Source organism: Lates calcarifer, linkage group LG23, assembly GCF_001640805.2.
Source record: "Lates calcarifer isolate ASB-BC8 linkage group LG23, TLL_Latcal_v3, whole genome shotgun sequence".
In the NCBI taxonomy this organism is placed as follows: Eukaryota; Metazoa; Chordata; class Actinopteri; family Centropomidae; genus Lates; species Lates calcarifer.
In genome coordinates, this window is record NC_066855.1 from 11,642,293 (window position 1) to 11,660,519 (window position 18,227).

The 18,227-nt window shown below is 39.5% G+C and overlaps 1 long non-coding RNA gene across 1 annotated transcript; it reads left to right on the forward strand.

Annotated features, from left to right (window-relative positions):
* Nucleotides 1–13,033: 13,033 nt before the first annotated feature.
* Nucleotides 13,034–18,227, forward strand: LOC127139209 (uncharacterized). Its single transcript, XR_007809213.1, has 5 exons — nt 13,034–13,201; nt 15,160–15,223; nt 15,793–15,871; nt 17,320–17,381; nt 18,013–18,227. It is a non-coding gene; the product is annotated as an uncharacterized LOC127139209 (long non-coding RNA).

The following is an 18,227-nucleotide window of genomic DNA, read 5'->3' on the forward strand; positions in this document are numbered from 1 at the left end:
AATGCATCACTGTTTGAAGGTAAATGGCTGCTTTGAAGGAGGGCAGCACAAGGATTTAGTCATTTAAGAAGAAAAACAGAAACAGTTGTTTGTGTCTGGCAATACTGAAATAACCTTGGGAGCGGAGATAAGAAGCCACGGGGCCACTTTTGTTGTCACTAACGAAATGTGACATTTAGGCATTAGAGCTGTTTCAAGTCAGCGTGCATAAGAAATTTGTATTTGAACAACTGGCTCTTTGCATCTTGTGCCTCGCAAACAAGCAGGAACAGGTTTGGCCTGGTGCTTATAGTGGATGTATCCATAAATTATCATCAGAGCGCTCGCTGCTGTTATTGTACAGCTTCACCCTCTTCGCATTGAGTTTCAGCTCATGTTCCACTCCTCTCTCCCCTCATATCTCAGCTGCGACTTTGTCATGCAGCCAAGCACGTAATATGCTCTGAGCTCTGTATCATGTCCAATTATAATTAGCTTTGTCAGGCCTGAGCCCTACAACCCTCATGCAGATAATATGATAATATGTCTTCATAACCAAGTGACCTTACATGTGCAATATTTCTCTCCTTCTTAAGATTGCGTGTCAATAAAGTAATGGAGTCTGGGAGGCAGTGGCAGGGGAAGATTTAGATGATTGGGCTCTCAGGTGCGGTGATGTATAACCGTTATTATTCTACCTGTCGGAGTTGTATACACAGCTGGGGTGCAGCATGGCGGTGGCCAGGGAGAGAGTGGGGCTTTCAAGGGAGGCCTTTGTTAATAAGCCTTTAATCCTTCATTAAAGCCCGCCACTGAGGGGCACTTTCTCATTTTCACTCTGTCCAGAGATTTTGAGTTGAAATAGAGTTTTATTATGGGAGCACTGCAGTGTCATAGATGTGACACTAATAATGCTAATCTAATATACCAATATTTTGGATGTCAGTGTGCGTGCGTGACTTGAGCATTTTAGTCAATCAGTCAAATTGACTGAAAAATGGACAACATTTTATTGTCTTAATATCAGGGTGCTTTGTAATATCTGGTCAGGGTAAATTAGGCTTCTTGGCTAACACATTTTACAGGGTTTTCCTTTTTTGATAAATCATTGGATTGTTTAAGTCAAGCAAAAATGCCAAACATTCGCTGGGTCTTGTCCTGGCTTCTCAAATTTGAACATTTGCTTCTTTTATAAGTTGTATGTCATTGTAAGTTGCATATCTTTTGGGATTTGGAATGTTGGTGAAGAAAAACAAGCAATTCGAAGACATGACCTTGACTCAAAAATTGTATTTTTTTTTTCCTTTTTTAAAACATTTTAACACTAAATGAAAAAAAAAAAATTAAGTCAAGTATGCAGGCATAGAGTTTTTAATGTCATACTGGTACGCCTGTGTTTGTCATGAGTAATTTGTGCTGAGGATTTGCCTCAGCTCATGGGCATAGACGTGTGCAGCCATGCAGATGTGTTGCTTTTCGGGTAGTAGCAGAGGTCAGCTAAAACACCAAACACATTGACATATATGTAATAGCTGTAAAAGTCCCATGCGCTGTTGCATCTCACCCCAGTGTTCTCACCCCCGTGGTTGATAGAAACAGCCGGACAAGAGCGGCTCTTTAAGAGAAAGACAGCAGAGAATTCCTGACAGGCCGAGGTTTCACTAACACTGACGCAACGTAATGAGGGAGCCAGAGGTGAGGCCTATCTCAGCACGTCTGTGTGGATTTCCCTGAGTGATTGATGTGTTCCAGTCAAATGAAGCAGTGGGCTGAGTGATATGACACTTGTCTCGCTGTGACACACGTGTTCGCGGCTAACGGTTATTGGTGTTGATGGGCCCCACTCCACTCAGCCAGCCAGGCACAGTTATTTTGATCCCTTGTTCTTTTATTTCTGTCCCCCCTCTTCCCTGTTTTCTGTCTCCTTGCCACATCAAATCAGAATTTGGAGATGGAGGCAGGACCCTCAGGTACTGGCTTATTAAGCATCAGGAGCTGAGACAAGATGAAAGTAATAATGGGGACCAGACAGCCGGGTGGGCACCTAACATCTCAGGCAGGAAGTGACATTTGGGATTTTTCTGGTGAAAGGAACTCATGGCAGAGCTTATATGGCTTCAAAATACATAAGCATCTCTGTTGTCAAATTGTCAGATAGTAGTTAGTCCCTTTTTTTTATTACAGCAATGTGTTTTGGAATGTTTGGTTAAAAAAGTTTACATGCTACATTTGCTGGTATTGTGCTTTAAACTAGGGATGCAACACAAAATTGTTTTCATTTTTTTTACTCTTTTTTTCAGTATTCAGTTAATTATTTGTCTGTAAAATGATGATAATGATGACTAACATTCACATTAAAGAGGCAGGAGCTGGCAAACATTTTTAGCCATGCTAACGGCATGCCATGGCTTCAGGGATGGCAATGACAGATGATCAGTCTTATGGTTCACCACTTTGGTCCAGACTGAAATATTTTGACAATATTCTGATGGATTGCAATGAAATTCATGTTTTTCAGTAACATATCCCAATGACTTTGGATGAAGACGTTTCCTCAAGCGCCATCATAAATTGACATTTGTGGTTCAGAGTGAAATGTCATGACAACTATAGGATAAAATGCATTAAACTTTGGTGCACTCATTCATGCCCTTGTCAGGATGAACTAAAATTTTGATGTGTCCAGTTCTTGGTACCAGAAACCTGCAGAACTAACGGCATTCCCATCAGCCTCAGTTTGACTTTCTGTAGAGTGTTAATAAGCAAATTTTAGCATGCTAACAAATGAAGCCAAGATGACAATGATAAACATTATACCTACTAAACATCAGCATGTTAGCATTGCCTCTGTGAGGGTGCTGACATTAGCATTTAGCTCAAAGCACTGCTGTGCAGAGCCACTAGTATGTCTACATCCTTACTTACTGACTAATAATTTCAGCACCTCTGTAGACTGACAGTTGGTATCAGCTTTATGATATGTAATCCACTGTTGTCACATTTTGATAACAATCTTTATAATGGTCTCTATTACTTAAACAACATCCAATAGACATTACCATCCAATAGAGCTTTATCAGTTAATTGAGTTATTTTATAATTTTATGCAACAACTAGTGTGGAAACGAGTTTAAAGGTATCTTTCCAGGCTGCTATCTTGCTGTCGGCACTCGAAATATTTCCCACATCAGATGCCCTTTCTTTCATTTCAGCAGCCATGAATCAAACACAGATACACGCTAATGGTGTAATGACTAATAATTGGATTAAAGTGATTCCAGATTGATCAGTGTAGTTTTCCTTTAGAGAGAGCTGTTGTGTTGTCTGGGAACCTTCAAGACTTTTTTTTTTTCTGAATGTCTAGTGGACGTGGGCGACAGTTCCAGTGGTCACAAGATGGTCGTCATCAAACACTATCCGCTTCTGGTCTCTGTGACAGCTCTCATTATTGGAGGCCACCGAATAGTTACCAACTGATAAAAGCATATCACACTGCGGAGGAAATTGAATTCTGGAGGACATAAATTCTGACTGGGAGAGATCATAGTCAAGAGCTAATTTAAGGAAGATTAAATTAATTTCAATGACATCCATTCTATCTTGACGAAGTCGGTACATAACATAATGTAGCTCTGCTGCCTTGAGATAAGAGGATAGTCATTTTAGACTGGGCACAGCAGTAGCTGAGGATCAAGCCCTAATCCCATTGCTGCAACCTTTTTTTTACAGAACATCATGGAGGATACAGAGTGTCTGACAACCATTATTCAGTAAGGGGATTTTAAAAGTCTTTCAGTTTAGTGTGATAATTTAATTGACTGCTGACCCAAAGCCTCGGGACACAACTTGCCTTCATACAGAGCCAGCTCAGTTTTCATGTACACAGTCATATTTCTTATTTTCTATTTAGACTCACATCTAAACCAGATGGCAGTTTATAATTTTTCAAGAAATCGCGTCGTGATAGCTTTCCTGCTGATGCAGTAACTTTGCATATACACTTCTTCTTTGTGGTGACAGAGAAATATATATATATATATATATATATAGTAACACACAGCTCGTGCCAGCTTCTGTTCCAGCAGCTTTGTTTATGTTTTTCTCTGTGTCTGGGAAGATTTCTTTCATATTCTAAGAAATTTGGCTTCCACTACAGCCACTATTAGAAGACAAAGCCTTTGTGATTTTAACAAAGTTAAGAGCAATTTTAATTAATTTTAATGAAAATTTACAGGCAGGTTATGGGAACAGAACACAGATGTTCAGTGCATGTGGTGATTATACTATAAATCCAGTATTCACTCTCCTTTTAACGGTTTTAATCTTCAGCAAATCCTTAGAAAAATATGTGGCTAGGTGTTCCACTTTCTTCACCAGTACTAGCTACTAATAGCCACTTCCTAACCTTTGGTGCTGGGCAGATAGCACAGAGTGGGCTTATCTGTGCTTTTATTGCTGAAAACATCTGCCTGCTGCTGCTAGAAATTAGTTTATTGAGAAGACTGTACTGTACCAGCCTCCATAGAGCTGGAGAAATGGTTAATGGTTCTCCGTGGGCTCACTACTGTAAGTGACTCCTTTCACATTACATGTAATAATGTGTTAAATTGTTAATATACTGTATGAAGTAGTTGAACCATACTGTGATACTGTATGGGAACTGTAGGTACAAAACATTTTCTTTATGTTGGAGAAATAGTATCCCATCAAACGTTGATTAGAAATCTTTCAATCAAAACATCAAACATAATCTTTCCCAGTCTGGTACTGAATCTTTTTTTTTTTTTTTTTACCACACAAAATCTATCGTACTTCCACTGTTTGAAAAATGGCCTTTACTCTCAAGACAGAGTCCTTGTGGTTGAGCTGTCTAAATGGCTAATGAATTACAGATGAACACTGACGCAAATTAATCTCCCAGAAGTCCCTGGGTAATATGGCAACCATTTAAAACTTTAATCAATAACCCTGAAGTTGAAAGCGTGCAGGCGCTGCACTTGTTTGGTCACAATAAACAGAAAGCAGACTGCAGCCTCCTCTAAATCATGGTGACAAGCACAGTCACGCTAAATCACTTGAAGTGAAAAATAAATGTCTGCATAACTTTATCAGCCGTGCCTCCATGTTTCCTTCGGGAGTGGGATGATATCAGCAAAAACAACAGTGGAAATGAATGATTTATCATCTAAACTAATGCTCCAGTCCTCTCATACTGGTTATTTTCAGTAATCTATGATGAAATATGTGCTGTATATATAAAGATTGAGGCCAAAGTAACATTACATTAAGTATTACATGCCCTAGTAATGTTTAAATGTCAGTCAGTTTGCATTTTAACTTGGCTTGACATATACTACTGTATGTAAACACTGAGTTTCTACAGCTGCAATGAATTTACCTCCATTATGTAACCATGCATGGTTTCAGTAAATCAAATATGTCAAATTGTTGACTTATTTATGGACAGATTAAACAGATCTTACAATATGATTATTTAAAAAAAAGATGGCTTAATACAGATATTTATCATTGTAGACAGTAAAATATCCACAGACCATTATAACCATTGCTGATTGTTCTGTTTAACTCAGAGAAAGAGAAGAGCAGAGATAGCTAGCTGCAATGCTAAGTGTCACATCCTGTGGCGGTTTCATCCCTTGACACAATAATGACCCTGAAAGGCTAAAAGCTCATTGCAGTATAAAAGCGTTCATTAAATTCACTGTGAGTTCTTCTTCCTGACATATTGGCAGGGCTTGTTCAAGTATCTTTGTTGCTTCTTCTGTGAGGTAATGGATAACACATCTTGTGTATGACTGTTGTGTGCCAGGATCAGGAATATTAATAGAATGTAAGGTTATAACATGTATAAAAGGCAAACTGTTTTTATTTGCTTGTGTAGCAACATATTGTATGTATTTATATATATATATATATATATATATATATATATATATATATATATAGACCAAATTGCTTCCATACCTTCAAGCTAATGCCACTTCAATTGCTTGTGAGTGTCAGACAAGTGTACTCTTTTCTGCTCTTGTGCTGACACAATAACATTTTATCACCCTCCTCATCTTCCTTGCTCTCATGAATTTGGACCTGATCCTCCTCTCCACCTCAAACAGATGATGTGTAGATGCAGGCTTTGCATTTCCCTCATCTGTCTCTTCCTCCCACTATCCCTGTCCTGGGCTCCATCTTTCAGAACTGTAACCTACGGTCGCCAGCTGTGCAGGGAGCCCCAGAGTGTATTTACGGCGAGCTGCACTTTATCACACACAGCCACGCAGCTGCCAACTTTACTCGGAGCGTACTCCAGCAGCCTCCCTGCCTCTGGCCATGTTTTTTTTTTTTTTTCCTGTGCCGGTGAGATCCTGCATCGCTGCTGCATGCTTCTTTTCTCCCCAGCTGCTGCCCTGCTGGAGAAGGTGGGGTGAACTGTTAATGGCCTGTAGAGTACAAACAGCGGTGCCCGCCACTGCCACTGGGCAGGCTTACAGCACACCTTCCAGTAAAAACACGTAACTAAAACAAACAGCTGCCATTCAGAGCTTTTGCAGGTAAATAATTCTTTTCGTGCAGGGTTTAACAGTGCTCCTTTTGTCTTCCAACTTTCAGCAAAAGCAATGACGTATTGATTGTTGGTGCTTCTCTCTGCTGGCCTCTTGTTGATATTTTGATACAGCATTAAAATATCTCCCCCATGTTTGGCCCGGTAACAGCATAAATCTGTCCTGAGACTGCAGGGGGCCTGGTGATGAGCTGCCTCCTTCCCTGCCGACCTCTTGTCCCCAGGCAGACAGAGTGGAATACACCCCCCCACCACCACCACCCTTCTCTTATAGGGTCCCTAGTGTCCTCACAGCCTATCAGGATGGAGAGATCTCCACCCCTCCCCCCTCTTAGCATATCAGGGCCCGTACGTCTTCCACTGGCGCAGGAGCTTTATTCAAGGTGACAGCTCCTCACACTTCAGTGTTCGGATCACCTCAAGTAGCTCAGATATCGGAAAAAATGAGCACACTTCCCACCGTGGTGACCAAATGTAGATTGACTGAGGGTATCCGCGGGCCGCGGCGCCCCTATCCTCCTGTCCTGACAGAACAGGCCTGCTGGTAACTCTCTACATAAGAGAGAACAGAGTCTGGAGACACATCAGAGGGGAAAGCTGGCTGCAGACAGGAGGGTGGGGGGGTGGGTAGGGGGAGCGAACACTTTGAAGCCATTGGAGGTGATGTCAAGTTTGCTTAGACTCAAGGATGGTGTTTGAATATGCTGGCCACTAATATGGCACCAGTATCTCTGTCCTCATCTCTGTTTTCTGTCACTATGTACAATCTGGGCTCGTCTCCTCGGCTCCTGACAATGTCCTTTCACATCATGTTATTGCACACTCTGAGCTGCAGTCAGCAAGCCGTCACTCAGCTTCTTTGTCTGAAAGTCAGGCCCATTTTTGCCGTTAATGCACCCCGCCGCCTGTGTAAAAGTGACGGGAATACGCTATCTGCGCTCCCGTCAGGAAATCATTGGCAGTGGAGCTGGAATATCACTCACCGGCTCACCTTATTTACACCAGGATGTAGCTACGGTCTCCACATTCTGACAAGTGGCATTTTGTGTGCAGAGATTTAAGACAAGGCCCTAACCTGCAGCTCAGAGGATCTCTATATAAGAATCCAGGCTTTTTTTCCCCCCTCAAATATCCATAATGTATACATCAGCGCAATACACCCATATAATTTTCCTGCCTCTGGCAAAAACGCACTCATCCACCAAATTTTCCTGAGTATGTAAATATATTTCATTCCCCCTGGGTTTGTTGTTTTGTGGTGTGTTTGTGTAAGGTCAGCTCACCCTGAAACCTTGCTGGAGAGAGGCCTAGAAATAACAAAGCATTTTAGATTTCCTCTAATTGCAAAGTTTATGTTAAAGTCACGGCTCAGCAGCGTACTCAGACACTGCCCAATCCGTCTGTCTAGACATCGTCTCGAGGCATAAACATATTTTGAAGGTCAGACTTGAAATATTGTTCATATCCTGTCTTTCTGCAATGTTTTTTCGTGTAGTTTGATAGAAGGATGTATATATTGAAGAATGAGTTTCAATTACAAACAGAGTACAGTTTTTATTCATAAAGAGTGCCATCATCATGCTGTACAACGTGTATCTACCACATCGAAAGCAAAGCAAGACAAAAGCAGCGGTTTTGCAGAGAGGTCAGACCATTTTTTGACTTTATTCAGTTGGTTGTTCACAGAAGATAAAATCAGCCATCACTTTATGGCCACAGAGCAATCAGACACAGCCCCTCCAGTGTCTTCAGCTGACTCTTCTGCCCCTGTCAAGTCCTCCTTCAATCTGGAAGTCTGAGCAGTCGCGTGGAGGTTGACATGATTGCCTTTAAGCAGCCCCTCTTAGCCAGTGACACACAGCTGCAGCCAGGCACCTCTTCTGACAGTAAGAGCACCATGATGGATTGCCTTGCCAAAACTGCTGATCAAAGGAGGTCGAAGTTCAGATGTGTGTCTGGCTGCACTAGGCATGTGCAATCACCTGAGATGGCTTTTCCTGTCTAAACACCCAAGCGTAAGGCTCAATTTTTGTATTTTGCTGATAGCTGCCTGATTGAGCTGCAGAGTAATTATGTCATTAATTATTGGGAATTCATGAGATATTTGAATTTACTGATCCAGAGAGTTCTGAGTCTCAGAATCATAATGAAGTACAAGCCTCCTACTTACTGATACTGTGGCAAATACAAAACTCACTCAGACTAGTATTTGTACACACATTAATACACATAAAAATGCCATCTTTTGGCTGCAGAAGCACTGTGCTGAAAAGAGCAGACATTTAAAAGTTTCTGACATGTGTCGTACTGCCATTGAGACACTGCCACTGATGTAGGTGGAGCTGACAGCATCCCAGCCATTAAAGATGGCTCTGGGACATACCAAGTTTGGTACGTGTCAGCTCGCATTGTTGTCAGGATACATCCTAAGTGAAGTCGGAATATGTAAACAGCCTCATTAAAAAGGGAATACATGTGAAACATTTTGGGTTGGAGTGATGGGAAAATGTTCCTTAAGTTTGCCCTCACTCGCCTCAAAACTATGACACTTCAACAGATACTGTATATTGTCTTAAAGGACCAGTGTGTAGCATTCGGGGGGATTTATTAGTAGAAATGTAATATAATATTCATAATTATGTTTTCATTTGTGTATAATCAACTGAAAGTGAGAATCATTGTGCTTTTCTTAGCTTAGAACGACTCCTTCATATCTGCTTAGGGAGCTGGTCTTCTTCACTTAGCCCACTATGTTTCTACAGGAGCCCTGAATGGACAAACTAGCTCACGAGAGGGCCATTTGAGCCCACCCAACAACTCACCCACCCAAATCTGACCTCGGAGATGTGTAGGTGGAGCCATTAAATCTTCCAACAAGCACTTCTGATGAAGCGTGCTGGCGCCTTAAATATAATAAGTGTAGATTCAAGTGTGTCTGAATGCTCAGTAGATAATACACAAAACCTAACAAGAGCAATTTCACTATTTGGGACTTGAATTCTTTGAGATAACTCGATTCAGGAGGAAATGAAGCAGAGTGAAGCGTCCCTATCTAAAGATCCTGGCTGGAGAGAGAGAGAGACTTTTACGGTTGAGGTGACTAAGGGAGTCTTATTTCTGGGCCAGATTCACATTAGTGACATTTATCATTGAGAGGGAAGATGGTATAATTAGCTTGTCAGTCTACTTTAGGCTGAGCTGGTGCTCTTTGTGAAGAAGAATGGACTGCAAGCCCAAGGAGCTGACAGCCAGTCGATAATGTGGCAATTAATGTCATAAATAATTCCAAAGCCAATTATATTAAAATGGACCTCACACTCTAAAACAGCACTTTATTTCCTATCATTTTATGATGTGTTCAGTATCAAACAGCAGGAGCAGATTTTTCTCTTTATTTCTACATATGGCCGACATATGGCGAAGACATAATGTGAGGCATTAAAATCAGAAGGGCCATGCAGAAGATTTATTTGTTGATTTAGTTTGCTTTTGACTTATGAATGTCTTCCTTATTGCTGAAACATCACCCGTGGTAAAAAGCAAATACAAAGTGTAAAACCACTTTTAATCAAAATTATATTGCCTCCATGTTGCTAGTTGTATAAAATGGCTACAGCTCATAAAGAATGTGAGTAATTTAATGGCAGTAGTGGTTAAATATATCAAATGCTCCTTCTGGCCTTGGGAGGGTCAAGCCCAGTGTGATATATAGAGAAGACTGTGATGGCTGAAGGTCGTGTCAGCTTCCTCTGCATAATGCATGAATCCTGTAACTCTCTCTGACTCCAATCTTCTGAACCTGAACCTTGGGATGAAAATTTTACTAAGTAAATCAGCGAGCATGCTGGCATTTCTATTAACCTCCAGTGTGGTGCTGACAGAAATGTGAATCACTGTAAATAATATCTTGCAAATTGTAAATCATGTTTACAACTTGGGCTGAGAAGTGATGTTATGGGATAGTGCCATCTGTTTGCTGTTTGTTACTGCTAATTTCTTTGCACGGAGGCAAAAGAGAAGGTAATTTGAACGTGCAAAATTATAATTTAGCTCCACAAAAACAGGAAAACTGATCTTTGAAAGTAAATTTCATTTCTTAAAACAACATTTGCTCTTGACACCTACTGATGGCATTTAATTTAATACTAAAGCAGCTATAATCTATGATTATACAGGTTATATTTAGGTTTTGATGAGTGGTATTTGCCACTTCAAACATGAAAATAGCCGAGAGCTTTGATTTATGTGTGCATGGAGTAAAACAAAAGAAAAGGAAATGTTGACCTTTACAGGGAACATGAAGGGTCAGTGCGGCAACCATGCCTTACAGGCAAATTGCCTCCCAGTGCTGGTGATCTATCCTTACAACAGGGATGAAAATTCGTTATCTTTTGCCATTTGCGTTTTTGTTTCTCCAGTAGAAATGTACAGAGGCGCAGTGTTGCTCTCTGTGTACGCCTTGCAACAGCTATATTTAAAAAAAAGAGGGACAAATGAAGCTGTAGTGACAGAAATGTTAACAGCAAGGTTTTTCTTCAATTTAAATTAGATTCAGAGAAATGTACATGTGGAAGTGTCGAGAATCTTTACTTTGTTATAAACACTGCGTGCAACTCTGCAAGCTCTCCTGCCTTCCTTCATTTCTGTATCAAAGGGTAAACTAATGCAAAATGTATATGGCCCTTGGCACAAAAGATGGTGGTGCGGCTTAGTACAGGAAGATCTGTGTGCTAAAAGCTTGAAACATCTGTGTAAACACATGGCCTTTTTCCAACCATGTAGACAATGTTCTCATAGCCTTAAGATAGATGTCCAAGGCAATATACCTTGCCCCGGGGCCATGCTGGAATGGCTTTGAACATCTGAAAAACCTTGAGCTTCAAGCAATATCCACTTTCAATATACCTACTTGACGGCAAGAAATATAGCAAGAGTTCAACTTATGGCTTTTATTTGGCTCTTTGTTGTTCTAAGTGTTGGATCAATTCTACTAGTGCTGAGTGGAAATGTGTTTTTGAAACAAAAATACAGAGGTTTAATGATGCATGTATTGTTTGCCAAATTATTTTCAAGATTTAAGAGATTTTTTAATATAATAGGGTTTGGTTTTGAACAGGGCAAAGACAACAAAAAAGAGAGGACCTTCTGCCTTTGTTGTTGTTCTTTAATTCTGTTAATAGCCCAAGGTAAAGATTTATCTGCTCTTGTCAATTTACCTCAGCCTCAATATAAAGCACCAAGGTCACTTTTTCCTTGCCTGGCCCACAGGATTAAATTGTCATGTCCCTCTAATAGGCAGCACAGGGAATCATTAGTCCAGCTCAGCTGCCTGACTGATAGGCATTTCAGTCCAATCATGGGAGTGTGCTGCCACAGGCCAGCCAGTATTGACACTGTGTCAGGACTGAGAGGGGACGCCTTAATCAGCCAGGACACTCTCAACATTGATTTGACAAGCTGCTGTAATGACCCCCTTGTTTTGGTAAAGGATCACTGTTTATCCAGGCTGGCATTGATGCACTTGGAGTGCTGCATTGTCATGGAAACTATTATCACCAGCCAAGTCTGTGCAACTGGACAAGAGTTGTCTTTAAAGAAGGGGACATGGATTTATGTGTATGTGGCTCCAAATGTTTTTTTTTTTTTTTTTTTTTTTTTTTTTGGTCTAACATAATCCACAATCCACCATGACATTGGTTCAAGTACCCTTTTATCATACCCCTTGATGGAAATGAACTGTTCAGTATTTCAGTGCAGAGAAAATACTGAATTGGTGACTGAACATGTAAACCCTGGAACTGTCTATGCTTTGGCAGCACTTGCAGTTTTGGAAACTGGATGTTTCAGCTGTTTAGCCATCTCTTCTAACTTTTTGTGAGCTGGCTAGTTTCCATGTTTTGGAACTGTAATAATGTTGCCTACAATACGGACCCACTCCATAGTTTCTAAATTCAACACAATAAGTTCCATAATTTCTGTGTACTTTTTACAGTTATGGATGCAAACATGTGGCACAAGTCAACAGCAAGTATGAGAAACATGAGGGTGTCTCCTGTATAGAAAGAGGTCTCTAGCTGAATGAAGCTCCTTATCATTGTCATTTGCATAGAGACAACATGGAGGTATCATAAGAACTGGATACGGTGCCACCGCTCAGCCTCACAGCCAAATTTTTTTCCAGTAGCCACTGCAACAAAAAATCCCCTGTGGCCCAAAAAGCATTTACCTCATAGGCCACCACTGTAAAAGAGACGCCTGTAAAATTGCTGACAGGACACCTCCAGCTATCAACAAAGTTAATTATTACTCTTTATTTTATATTTTTTAGCCATGGAGTTTTAATCTTTAAAAATTCTCAAAAGGTATTAAACCGAATAAAATAACTCAAGTCGAGCCTTCGACGCCTTCTGACGTATGTCGTCATTGGTCACGACGTGCCTCCTCATTGGTCATGAGCTTCTGGGCGGGGCGGAAAACGAACTCGGGAAACTGATTTAAACCAAGTTTGAAGCATTGCCTCTGTTTGCGAGTACTGTGAGAAAGTGTCGTTACCGGAGAGGTCTGGATGTTAAAACAAACTCTAGGGCTGCTTTTTGTCGACCATGAGTGAGACTGGACGCTGAACATAACTGCTGTGCAAAGGTAAGCCAAGCAGTTAGCGGCTAGCGTTAGCATTAACGTTCTCGGAGAGCGTTAGCGTTAGCCACGAGCGTTAGCATTAGCATTACCTTGTAATGATATTGTTTAATTCCATAGTCGTTTATATCGAGTGGGTAAGAGTGCATTTGTGTTTCTGTGACTGAGGCGTCCCTGGCATGAATTGTGGGCACCCAACATAGATGGATTATCACACAATGGGCTCTTCTGTTTGTATTTGTCTTCACTTTACTGACATTTTGCGTCTCTCATTTTGTGTTCCATCCTGGTCATTTTAACTCAGTTTATGGTGGTTTATCATGTCGTTGTCATCGGTTTGTGGCCATTTGTGGTCATTTTATTTTTACCTCTATCTCACTGTTTTACAGCTGGGTGTTAGCATTAGCATTAGTGGTGAGCGTTAGCATTAGCCTTATCTTTAAGTTATATCTTTGGGGCGTTTTTTCCCCGTTTTTAGTTGCGTGCGTTAAAGTGTGTTTGTGCTCCAGCTTGGTCATTTTAAGTCAGTTTATGGCAGATTGTCTATTTGTGGTGGTATTGCATAGTTTTGTCTTTGTTTTGTCTGTTTTTGTCTTTTGTGTCTATTCCTGGCCATTTAACGTTTCTTTGCGGCCATTTTGTGTTTCAGTGTGGCAGTTAAGCATCTCAATGTGATAGTTTTGCGACCAAGTTTTTTTTGCCTCTGTTGTTTGTGTGTCTTTGTAACTTTGTGGGAGTAATGTTTGTGGTGACTTGAGACTCTGTGCTCCTCCACAAGTTTTAAGCCTTAAGAGTCAGAAATGTATGAGCTGAAGATCACAGTTAGAAATTATTATTATTATTATTTTCCGGATTGTAAGCCACGGTTTATTCAGACACAGTGCCTTTGTGTGCAAGTTTTTTAAAAAACTTTATTTTTAAGAAGTTACTGGTTTTACAGTATATATGAAAAAAGAGACCAAAAAAGAGAACATTAAAAAAGGTGCACAGATGGAGAAAATAAAATGCACGAGGGGAGACGAATCATAATGGCATGTATACATTTTAAGAGGTAGGACTAGGTCCATGGTTTAGAGACATTTCAGTCCTTCTTGTTCTATTTGCCCACAGTCTTTCCTTCATATCAAAACAGGGCGAAAGCCTTCTCATTTAGGTGTACAATAAGCATTGAGAGCATACCCTAAGTATGACATTAAGGGACACTGTACTCATGCAAAATCAAAACACAATCAATCATATTAATAAATATTAACTGTATCCTGTTGCGATGAGGGGCCACTTATTCCAGCTGAGCTGTCCATTTACCCCCAGTATGTAGTGAAGTTGTCCATGCACAGGTTCAAGGAGAAAGTCTGTTTTTCCATGTCATCATATTTCTTTCACAATTGCAGTCCACTCCTCTTTCGATGGGGACTCTTTTGATAGCCATCTTCTTGTAATAGCTTTTTTACTGGCTACCAACATTATTTTAATCAAATATTTATCAGTAACATTGATTGTGGGGGAGATATTACCAAGATAAATTGTGCAAAAATCGTGTTCAATCTTGAAGCCTACTACTGATTTAATTTTCTGCACTACATCTCGCCAGTAGGGTTGTATATACTCAGACAGTCCCAGAAGACATGGAAATGATCCGCCCGAGTATTTCCACACTCTCTACAGCACCATCCATAGCTTGAGTGACCTTTCTGATGCTGTTTAATTTTGGGAGTACTGTTAGAAATTATTATAAAAAATATTTTTTAAATAGTTTTTTTTTCTCTGAGATGAATAAAGTCATATTCTAATAACATTAATTAACACATTTAATTGACTCACCTGAAAACTCAAAGTGTGATTGTCAAGGTTCTAGTGTTTAGTTTTCAATGTTGTATTCTCCCACATTTTTCAAGTTTTGGAGGTGAGCTATACTTTATTAATGAGGTTATTTGTTTTTCAAGTGTTGTACTTGTGTTTTCCAGGTTTACTCGTTCAGCTGCTGCAGCCTGGACAGAAACACCAACTCTCACCTTACAAACCAAACAGGTATGTGTTCTAAAGATTTACCCAGTCTGAAAAACATGTCTTGATGAGTTGAATTATTAATGTTAGTAATAGTGTCATGTTTTAAACCTTTGGTATTTAATGAGTTTAGTATTGAATATAATAATAACTGATTAATCGTGTCTATAAATTGTCTGAAAATAGTCAAAATTATAACACCTTTTAAAAACTCAAAATAGTTGTGAGTTAATTTTCTGCCTGTGGACTGAAGTATGATTTAAAAAAAAAACAAGGTAAAACCCTGTTTTCAAAATGTACTGAAGTTAAAGATTTTACTATGCAGTTCACAGTAATATGCATGATCCCTCCAGTGATTATTTAATAGACAGTTAATATAGAAATTTTAGATAACCATTTCAGTTAATTTTCCCAAATACTTATTGACACGTGACAGTAAACAGCCCATTGTCTGAGACACTTCTGTAACCTTTGAAACATGTTCTGGTTCGGCTGTAATGTTGAATAATTATGTGTTTTGGGATTAAACCTTTAATGAGGAATAGGTCATAATGTATTGATCTTTTGTATGTTTCTCTTTTTATTTCCTCCAGGTGTCACCACTTTGTCCTTGATCACAGAGAGTCTTTGTACAACGAAGAAGTTCTTTGTAACAAGGACTGAGGCCTCCAGGTAATTCACAAACAGCTTTACATAAACTGTCCAACACAGAGCACTGACATTAAATTATACATCTTCGGTAATTGATCTGAAGTCTGTTTTGATTTGTCACAACAAAACAGTTTATTTACATAGTTCAAGAATGTATAGTTCAATGTATAGTTCGTTATAGAATTTATAGAATTTAAACATCAGCTCGCTGTCTGTCTCTTTTTTGTCTCTTTCCCCCTCTCTCTCTCCCCCTCACTCTCTTACACACACACACCTGAACACACCTCACAAGATCATCTTTAGAACCAGCCGACTGCTGACTTTGATCAAGAGGGGGGTTTAGGGCCAATAATCTGCTCGAATATCTTTTGGTGTATACCCCATTTAACTCTCTAATTTTGTCTGTCTCCTTCCCCCTTTCTTTCTGCCTCTCTTAGTCTCTTTCCATCTTCCTTGCTCACTCACTCACTGTCATGCTTTCCCTCTATGTGGCCCCCCACGCACACACACTTTCTTCCCCTCTCCCTCTCTTTCTCATTAGTACAGTAAATCATCATAATGTGAAAAACTTATTCAGTTCATTGTCACATTAGAACCAGTCATTTTGCTTCACTTTGGCTTCTATTAGTCAAGTTTTGTTCAAATTTTAACTGATGGAAAAGAAAAGTGAATATCAGGAGCTGGTGGAGTCAGTTCTCCAGTCAGAGCACCTTTTTCTGTCTTTGTGTATAAAGCAAATTTAACTCTTGGAAAAATTCTGATTAGTCCAGAACCAGTTAGTTCTTGGTTTCTTAGTAGATTTAGTGTCTTTTACTTCTCTATCTTTGGGTAGTTTGAAGTTCAATACCCAGAAACACTCTGCTTTTATTTTGATGTGTAGAGATAGACTGATATGTTTTTTTCAGGGCCAATACCGATTATTAGTAGTCAAGGAAGCCAATAACGGATATTCATTTGCAGTAAAAGTGAAAATATTGGTGTCAAAATTTTGAATGATACAAACTCCAACACTTCATTTAAATGCCTTTAAGCATGTTTATTAAACAGCTTTTCAGATTTGCAACATGTTAAAGGTTTTTTTTATCTTAGACAATAGACATCTTTGTTTTAAAATTCTAACAAAAAGTGCAGGGAGCTCCCAGGCTCAGCAGCATCTTATAAAAAGTTTTCTTATAAACTTTCACTGCTGATTGGCTGTTACCTGTGCCGTGGCTCTGCGTGTAAACAATCAGATGGTGCTGTGGGTGGGACAATGCTGGAGACAGAGTAGTGACTGAAGACAGAGAGGCACGGCTGCATCAGAGCCAAAATAACCCAGTTTTAAATTGATCTCTTATCGGCCGTCGGATTAAAAAAAAGGCCGATATGCATCACAATGCCGAATATCTGTGCCAATAATCAGCTGATAATCGGTCTATCCCTAGTTCAAAGTCACGTCTTAACAATGTTTGTTGTGTTTTTCTCCACAGGATTCAAACTTCAACCATTACATCACAGAGAGAAGAAACAGACGTGAAGACATTTCCAGAAGGTCAGTGTTAGTTTATTCTTTTCAGTCTGACGCTGTCATTATCTTAGCTGCAGTTGGATTCTTTAAAACCTATTGTCTGGAACAAATAGTAAATAGTAATAGTAAATTTCAAACCTGTAAGGAATAGGTCTAAAAATAAGGATAAAACATAAAAAAAAACCTTTAATAACAGGTTTGATAAATAAGGCTAAAATTTTCAAATATTCAGCCTTTAAAAGAATAAAGCATGAAACCTGTAGAAAATACCTTTACAACATTAAAAAAAGCAAGCATCAAATTCATAAAAAGTTATGTTCAAAACCTTAAACAAGTATAAAGCCTTTAAAACATGAGAATTGTGACATTCTCAGTCTCAATCACAGCAAAGATATGACAGACATTTGACCACAAGGAACCAGTTAAAGCTTTCCAAAGATGAACATGTCTACTGAGCATCTTTTGTGAATATTTAACTGCTTGTGATACAGTTAATTAAATAGCTGTAGCATAAGCAGTTATGTGCTCATAACTACATTACAGATGATAGAGAAAAAGCGTTTTCACCACCAGCACGGTTTACAGCAGTTAGATGGTGGATGTGTTTTATAATTAACAGCTTCATAACACTGTTGTTTTCTTTCATCCACCACAGGTCTTCAGCTGCTGTCATCTCCTCCTGCCTGCACAGACAAGAACACATATTAATCACAGAAACTCACCAGTAAATCTAAATATTTTTACAACATACTATTTCTGATATTTTTTGATGTTTTTATGCCTTACCATAGTATGACATGCAGCTTAAGACAAAGGAACTAGCCATCATATCAGTACTCAAATCCAGTCTATTCACATCCATCCTGTTTA